This window comes from Patella vulgata, chromosome 1 (genome assembly GCF_932274485.2).
Source record: "Patella vulgata chromosome 1, xgPatVulg1.2, whole genome shotgun sequence".
NCBI classification, from domain to species: domain Eukaryota; kingdom Metazoa; phylum Mollusca; class Gastropoda; family Patellidae; genus Patella; species Patella vulgata.
In genome coordinates this window covers 4089438-4098971 of record NC_065879.2, presented here as the reverse complement: position 1 = coordinate 4098971, position 9534 = coordinate 4089438, and positions in this window count along the sequence as shown.

Sequence of the window (9534 nt, the reverse complement as noted above, 5' to 3'; positions counted from 1 at the left end):
TTTAAATCATCCTTGGGTCAATGTCTTGACTGAGCAGTAGGTTAAGCAGAGAGATATGCAATTTGATTTGCAAAGCTTTCCGACACAATAACTTAGATTCGAATTGATGAAAGTGATGAAACTTTGGGTAAGTTCAATGATTAACTCTGCTCATTTTTATACGCCAACATTGAAATGTGGTCGCATATTGTCGTCGCCCACGTCCGTCCGTCCGAGGCTAAAGTTAATATCCGATTGACTTTAAATTTATATACAGTGTTTAAGGCCATGAAACGAAGAAGCCTATTTATTTTCAGCGATTTCCGATAATTACTGCCAGAGTTATGGCCCTTGATCACTTCAAAAAATCTTGTGGACGCGCTAAAGGCCAAAGTTAATATCCGATTGACTTTAAATTTATACAGTGTTTAAGGTCATGAAACGAAGAATCCTATTGATTTTCAGCGATTTCTGATAATTACTGCCAGAGTTATGGCCCTTGATCACTTCGTTGTTTCGTTGCCTGGCAACCTATCTTAATCAAAGTGATATGCAATTTGACCATTTTATGAAAAGATAATTCTGCACTCAATCTGATTAAAATACAAATCTGTATTTCGTTTCGTTTTTTTATACTTTCGATGGCCTCTACCACATCAAGATCTGACTAGTTGTAGTGGGAGGTCGCATCTGGGGTCATATGAGCAGCTTTTGACCCTATGATGTCAGACATTAGCATTGATGTTTCTAGTGGTTTACCCACACAGTTTCGTGCATAGAACCCAAGAACTTGCCATAACAGACCGTTTTATTGGCTAATTCCTCACATTTAACAGAACACAGGTTATATAACAACTCTTCCAGATCTTGTAGAGACAAGTAAAAGAAATTTTGAACTATTATAAACGAAACGAAATAGGATCAGTGTTTTAATCAGATTGTTCTGCAATTAATTAATGAGTGTCATTTATTTATTTTGGGATTGAGATGAAGATTGTTGTTTTGATGGAGCGTTAAAATAATAAAACAGATTGCTATGGAAAAAGACAAATATTTTTTAAGTATTTAGCACTATTTGTTATTTTTTTGTTGCAGCTATTTTTAAGATCATCTACACTGACTATACGGATGCTGTCACATATTTCTGTTTGGGTGTTGGACCAGACGGTTCCTGTATCCACGATAAACTACAGATAGAAATATGGTCAAAACATAATACTATATCAGACGAAAAGTTCCAGATTCTTAGACATTTTGTGGCTGATTCTTGTGCAGAAGTTGGTGATCTGATTGATGTTACTCCTGGTAAGTCATTCAGTGATCATCACTGGTAGGTCATTCAGTGATCATTCCTGGTAGGTCATTCAGTGATCATTCCTGGTAGACCATTCAGTGATCATCCCTGGTAGGTCATTCAGTGATCATCACTGGTAGGTCATTCAGTGATCATTCCTGGTAGGTCATTCAGTGCTCATCCCTGGTAGACCATTCAGTGCTCATCCCTGGTAGGTCATTCAGTATTCATCCCTGGTAGACCATTCAGTGTTCATCCCTGGTAAGTCATTCAGTGATTATCCATGGTAGACCATTCAGTGTTCATCCCTGGTAAGTCATTCAGTCATTATCCCTGGTAAGTCATTCAGTGATCATCTCTGGTAAGTCATTCAGTGATCATCACTGGTAGGTCATTCAGTGATCATTCCTGGTTGGTCATTCAGTGATCATCACTGGTAGGCCATTCAGTGATCATTCCTGGTAGGTCATTCAGTATTCATCCCTGGTAGACCATTCAGTGTTCATCCCTGGTAAGTCATTCAGTCATTATCCCTGGTAGACCATTCAGGTCATTTGTTTTACATTTTTAAAATGTCCTCCTTTCTCTCATTTATCTGTACAGGGCCTTATACTTAAGTCTTGGATGCATACAATTAACATACTGATGTTGAGAAATGATTTATTTTACATTTAGAAATTATCTCCCTTGACACACTTTAAGATGATGCTTTTTCACATCAGATACGTCATTAAGAGCTTTATCAAAAATTAAGAGCAAATATAACATATCAAAATAAATTACTTGAAAGTGATAGTCAAATACTTTTTCAGGTCTATATACGAACTGATTTTTTAATTGATATAGATTGAGAATGAAATTTATAATACTATCTATGAAATGAATTCAAAAATAAATATTTGAGAAATGACTTAGAATATTGAAATACGGATCGCATTCTATGTGATCACTAAAGAAGGTCCATCAACCCTCCAACAATTAAAGTGTAGCTAGTATTCCCCAAGCAACGAACTTCACAAGGCTATCCTGTATATTTGAAGAAGGGTAGATTTAATCGGGTTCGAGGAGACCACATGTTACTTTATTGATTGTAATTATTTGTACCATCTGATTTATCTGATTGTGATTTTTTTACCATCTAATTTATCTGATTGTGATTATTTTACCATCCAATACCATCTAATTTATCTGATTGTGATTATTTTACCATCTAATTTATCTGATTGTGATTATTTTACCATCCAATTTATCTGATTGTGATTATTTTACCATCTAATTTATCTGATTGTGATTATTTTACCATCTAATTTATCTGATTGTGATTATTTTACCAACTAATTTATCTGATTGTGATTATTTTACCATCCAATACCATCTAATTTATCTGATTGTGATTATTTTACCATCTAATTTATCTGATTGTGAATATTTTACCATCTAATTTATCATCTAATTTATCTGATTGTGATTATTTTACCATCCAATTTATCTGATTGTGATTATTTTACCATCTAATTTATCTGATTGTGATTATTTTACCTTTACCATCTAATTTATCTGATTGTGATTATTTTACCATCTAATTTATCTGATTGTGATTATTTTACCATCTAATTTATCTGATTATTAACAGGTCGATGTACTATACCATCTGATGTATTACAAGCTGCTAAAGCTGATGAAATCGATACAAGTAAGATATGATGAAATTCTTATTGTTAATATTGAAATAAATACTCTGTATAATTTCATAAAGAAGAACGGCATGGAATACTTTCTGATTAAGACCAGGAAAAAATATTGCTGTTTTTGTTAAGTAGCAGGAGGGTTGGATGGCCGAATGGTTGGCATGTGCGCGCTGTGTTATAAGGTCTGTCATTGAGTCAACTGGCGTGGTTTTGATTCCCCGGTTGCATGTGACAAGGAGTAGAGTCGCCTGTCCAGCATCGTAGGTTTTCTCCGAGTTCTACGGTTTCCTCTCACTGCTAAAGACCCCTACCAGCAAGCGAATTATTGAAATAAAATTGAATCATATGTTAGTCCTGAAATGACCTAGTTTGTGTCGAGTGGGCGTTAAACCCCATCTCTCTCTCTCTCTGTAAAGTCACATCAATATATTTTTGAATAAAAAATTGGCTTCTAAGTGCTACTAATTTTGTTGTTTTTCTTGAGTGCGACACTCTTAGAGAAAAAATCCTTAGGCTCTACCAATTTAGGGATGACCAACATGAAAATTGGTGAGTTTCTTCCTGGGGCAATTGACACATTATAATTCCAAGATGGACATGCTCGATTTCCTGTCCATATGGGGGTCACGATGGCTAAGTGGGTAAGATGCTGAATCGCTAGCCTGGAGGTCAGGTGTTTGATCCCTGCATTGGCCGAGAAAGTTTATCCAGATTTTCCGGCGTGGTTCCCCCTTTGTCAGTGATGCAGGACGGAGGGCCTGAAAAGGACAGCTGTCTAGTCGTTCGGATGGGACGAAAAACCGAGGTCCCGTGTACACATTGGCGTGCACATAACAGTTCCCATGACAGTTGGAATTCGATATAAGAGTAGGCCGTAGTGCTGCTGTCTGGGCAAAATTTCCCTGATAGCACACTGTATATGGCATATGCCTGTCTTCATTAGCCCAGTTCGGAGCAGAAGAGTAGGACTTTAAACCCCATTTCATTTCATTTCTCTGTCCATATAGTAGTATTTGTTTCTGTGTAAATGTAATCTTATGTATCACTGATGTACCATTATAAATTACAGCAAATATCAATGCTGAATGTCAAGTTCAATTTATGCCAGTTCAAAAGAATTTTAATTTCGACAATGTAAGTATAATTATTTGGTAACTTCACAGCTCTTTTTGTAATCGTTTAACATTTGTGATATAGAGATTTGTTAAAAAGCATGCTAAAAACTCATTTAAGGAATGCCATTCTTCATTTGTATGAAGAACTTGATAATCATGATGATCACTTAACCAGTTAGGTCTATTTCACAAGGTCAGAGGTCACGAGATGTAAACAGGGTTAACGCTAATCCCAACCCCAACCCTGGATCTAACCCTAATGCTTATCCTAACCCTAACCTACAATCTTGCCAACAATCACGTGCCCTAACCTGATTTACATCTCAGCGATCTTGACAAAAATTGAGCTGGCCTTAACAAATCAATTTGGCCTCACTTAACCCTTATATCCAAGCAAGTGTGTGGATATGGTTATTTGGAATTTTGGACAAAAAGCCAACAGCATATGGAAACTAAAAATTTGTATTAATTCGTCTTTGAAACAATCTGAATAAAACACTGATCCTATTTCGTTTCATTTTTTATAGCTCAAAATTTCGTTTTACTTGTCTTCACAACACTAGAATCTGAAGAGTTGTTAGTTGTTATATAGCAGCCATTCTACTTGATGTGAGAAATTAGCCAATGAAACAGTCCCTTACGGCAAGTTCTTGGCGTGCTCTGCATGGAACTGTGGGTAAACCCCTAGAAACATCAACGCTGATTGATTAATCAATGTCTGACATCATAGGGTCAAAAGCTGTTCGTATGACCCCTGACTCGACCTCCCAGTACAACTGGTCTGATCTTCATGTAGTGTAGGCCATTGAAAGTAAAAAAAAAAAACGACACGAAATATATATCTGTATTTTAATCAGATTGTGTTTGAAAGAGTATCACAGAACATCAGATTGTTTCAGTGGACAGTCTTTCTCCAAAAATTGATCAGTTTTATTTAGTTTTAACTAAATCTGTAAAATACTCTTTTAAAGATAGGTTCCCAGAAAAGTATTTATCGGGTGGTTATTTCCAATAAAAGTATGGCAATTTTGGTATATATGGAAAGTAGAGATGTCCAATCTTACTAGAAAAATACTGGATTCCCTGAAAAACACTCATGGAGCGTATACAGGACAAAATGTAAGGGTTCCCCTAATCAACAGCCAGACGATTAGGAATGTCAAAGGTCACACGCGAACATTGAGCGATTGATGAACAAGTTGATAAACATTATGAAGAGTTTGACGTACAACACTTTCTGAGATAAAAATGACGGAAAAAGAAGCGGGTAGTGGATAATCCGAGAATTTAATTAGGATTTGATATTTGTAATAAATAGTAAGTGATTAAAGACAACATCGTCTTATGTATGCAATGAGTTCAGAGGAAACGTGACTTGGTTTGATCGAATTTTTATAGCAGGGCATTCCTTCGCAATTACAATGTTTGAGATGGATTTGAAGCAAAATTGTGACAAATTAATTAGTTTGAATATGGTTTTAGTCCATATATACCATTAAATCACCCAGTTTGTACGAGGATGTATCTTTAAAATGATGACAAGGTATTTGATGAAATTTTATATTATTTACAGTTTACTGGTATATGGCATTCCCTTGCATCTACCCAGTATTTATTTGGTATCAATACCTGGACATCGTCTATAGTCAACTATGTAGCTCACGAAGATGGCAGTTTAAATATTGCCTTCAGAGGTTTTGCGTAAGCTTTTTGATTTTATAAAATAATTGACAATATCGTATTGGAGATATTATAATAATAGATTGATATGTGGTCGTATATTGCTCTCACCCCTGTGGACGTTCGTGAGGCAAAGGTTAATATCTGATTAACTTGGGATAGAACTAGAAGCCAAACAAATTTTCTAATGATTTTTTGATAATTACTTAATGAGTTGTTGCTCTTAATCAGATTTTAGTGTGTATTATAAATGTTTCATTACCGACAAAAGTAAACATATTTGACAACTCTTGTTGACTGCCCGGACGACTTAGCCGCTGTGGACGTATGTTTTGTTGCCTGGCATCCTATCTTGAAATGATTGCAACATATAAGATATGGTGTGGATATTTGTCTTGACAGTGGTGAATGAACTTGGTGAGGTGGGGGTGTTTTCTCTGGGACCTCGGACCATTCGGGGTCATATGGCACTGTACATTTATGGATGCAACCCATTCCTTGACCGATGAAAGAAATATTCATGGAGGGAAACTTAACGTGGGCTCATCGTCCCCCACCCCTCACCCCTTCCCCCAGATCAAACTTACATTTACTGCATGTTACATGATTGACATTTGATGTGGGGCATCGCTGATGTGGAAGGTCCCCTGGGTCCTTGCCTCACTGGGTCTCATTGTCGATCCAGTACAGCATCTGTATGTCAAATTGCTATTCGCCCTTCAAACATGAGCATTAGCATTAGTCGTTATTTTGGAATTCACTATTTATGTTTAGTGTCTTGTCATCTTGTTACGTGTCTTGTCATCTTGTTACTGGAACTCCTGGAAGTAACCTTGAACAAATATACATGCCAGTTAACAAAGCCTGTTCCCCAATTCCATTCAGGCATCCTGAATAAAAATATTGTTTATAAAAAAAGTGGGTTGGTTTGGATTCCCTGCTTGTAGAACTTGTACTTGACAAGGTGTAGGGTCGCTTGTTTATAAAAAGAAATTGTGTCTTTCAGACCATATCTCAATAGATGTACAAAAACAGCATCATTGGAGTTAACAAATGAAGGAATAGATGGATATTATAGCATGAGAAGTAAAACAGGAACAAAAGGTTAGTTCACATCTACTCAATGTATCAATGAATTTAGCAGCTGTGCAAATATTTCATGTGTAGGAGCCACGGTGGCTAAGTGGGTAAGACGCTGGCTTGCTAGCCTGGAGGTCGCGTGTTTGATCCCAGCATTGGCCGAGAAAGTTCATCAGAATTTTCTGGCGTGGTTCTCCCCTTGTCATGATGTGTAGGTGGCTAAGTGGGTAAGACGCTGGCTCGGTAGCCTGGAGGTCGCGTGTTCGATCCCTGCATTGGCCGAGAAAGTTCATCACAATTTTCTGGCGTGGTTTCCCCTTGTCAGTTGTGCAGGACGGAGGGCCTGACAAGGATAGCTGTCTAGTCGTTCGGATAGGACGGAAAACCAAGGTATATATTAGGTTGCACGTAAAAGATCCCCTGGCAGTTGGAATTTGATATAAGAGTAGGCCATAGTGACGCTGTCTGGGCAAAATTTCCCTCATTGCACACTGTATGGTGTATGCCCGTATTCATTAGCCCAGTAGGAGCAGAACAGTAGGATGTTAAACCCCATTTCATTTCATGATTTGTAAATATGGATTGCCCCTGTTACTGGCAAGGGAATGTACGGACGATTTCTGTTTTTTTCGTTTTCTCTTATCTAGTGACATTCAGTTACTTTTTTGAATTGTCAGATTGTCTCACATAACAACTTTTGGTCTTCGGAGGAATTATTAGTGAGCAGAAATTCGCCTGTGTATCTGTTATCACTCGTCACTTCAGTCAGTTATATAGAAGGATAACTCGTGTTTTCCTTTTGCTTTCATCATTTACGTTTATTGAAATCTTCATATCGCATCTATCATAACAATGATCTCTGTGTTAAAATTATATTTGGAACGTGTTTAACCAGTTCTATCATATATGTGATAATGACTGACCCCAATATTGTCCTTTAATTTCATGCTCATCATATATACTGGTTAGAAAGATGGTGCTACCAAAACAAAAGTTGATTTTTATAAACAAAAACACAAAAATGCCGCAGAAAACAAAATGTTATTAAATAAACTTTATATCTATTTGTTTCAGTTTATTTGAAGGTTATAGCAACAGACTATGATACAGCACTGGTGTATACGTGTGTTCATATTAATGACGATGGTTTCTGTGCAAAAAATAAAAATAATTTAGAGATAGCATCACGAAATCCAGACGCGGATCTGGCATTAGCACTACAAAAATATAAAAAAGTTCTGAGTAATTTATGTATTCCCACGGCAGATTTAGCTGAACGAGATACAGGTGAAGTATAATACATGTTGATTGAAATTAATATAATAATCTTAAGCGTACGGGCTCGATGAATGTAAGCGGGGCATAACCTGAAATGCCTGAAAAAATTTCGCGTTGCTGACGGCACCCCTCCCCACCCTACAGGAATATTTGGAAAATTTGACAGCCGCGAACACAATTTCCTGCTATTCCAGCCAATCAATACAGTCATTTCAAAGTGGTCTAATACAGCCTAACTTAGGACGGTGACTCACTTCCCATCAACCAATCAATCATTTACTGTCCACGGAGAGGGGTTCATCGGGAGACAATTTTGAAAATTTAACTGCCGCAAATGCGTTTCCCTGTTATTCCAGCCCGTGAATACAGCAACTTCAATGTGGTCCAATATAGCCTACATTAGGTGACTGACCTGAATCCCAAACAATCACGGGGTATGGAAGCTGGAATAGCAGTAACTTCAAAGTTTCCAATCATTTTGCAACCAAAATCCCACTCCATGCTGATTTCATTTCCAGCCATCCAATCAGACTGTTGGAGCTGCATTCACAAATAATAATGGATGCCCCAAAAATGTCGCACAAAGTAGAGTGGCTCCAGACAATGTTTTAACCCATAGTTAATTCAGTAAAAATTTGTGGTATTCAATTAAAATAAAAGTAAAATTGGTGTTTTATTGGATTTCAAGAACTTTATTTTGCCAACTAGATGAAATAATAATTTTTGTTTTCACTTTACCTGTCTGCCTAAAAAGTCACATTGCCTGAAAGTTAGGCTGCCCCCCTGGCTCATATGCCTGATGATAATAATAATAATAAAGTTATTTATATAGCACTTATTCCATGCCGAGACGTGCTCAAAGTGCTTCTAATGTCACTCTGTATAAGCTTGTTGAAACAAGTGTTTTAACTGTTTCCTAAAATCAAGTAATGTTTTGACACTTTTGATGGAACTGTGTTTGTCATTCTACAGAGGTGGAGCAGCAATGCTAAATATAGCACTGATTACAAGGCCTACATCTATAAATGTTGATTGAATTTAACATAGCGCTGATTACAAAGCCTACATCTATATTTCTGTTAATTGAATTTAACATAGCACTGATTACAAGGCCTACATCTATAAATGTTTGTGCAGATTGGAATTTAATATAGAGTTCATTATTACATCTTTGTTTGGAGTGGTAGTGGCTATGTGTCTTACATGCTTGCTTACTCTCACTCTCACTAACCAGGAGGTCCTGATGTTGGTTGAGATGGTTCATTCATGCAGGATGGGGGGCTTCACCAGGAACATTATCTAGTCAATCGGACGGGACAAATAAAAGAGGTCTTGTAACCTTCTCAGTTGGATTTCGAGTTAAGAGTAGTCAGTAGCACCACCGTCCGGGCAAAAATTTCCCTTATAGCACACTGTATGG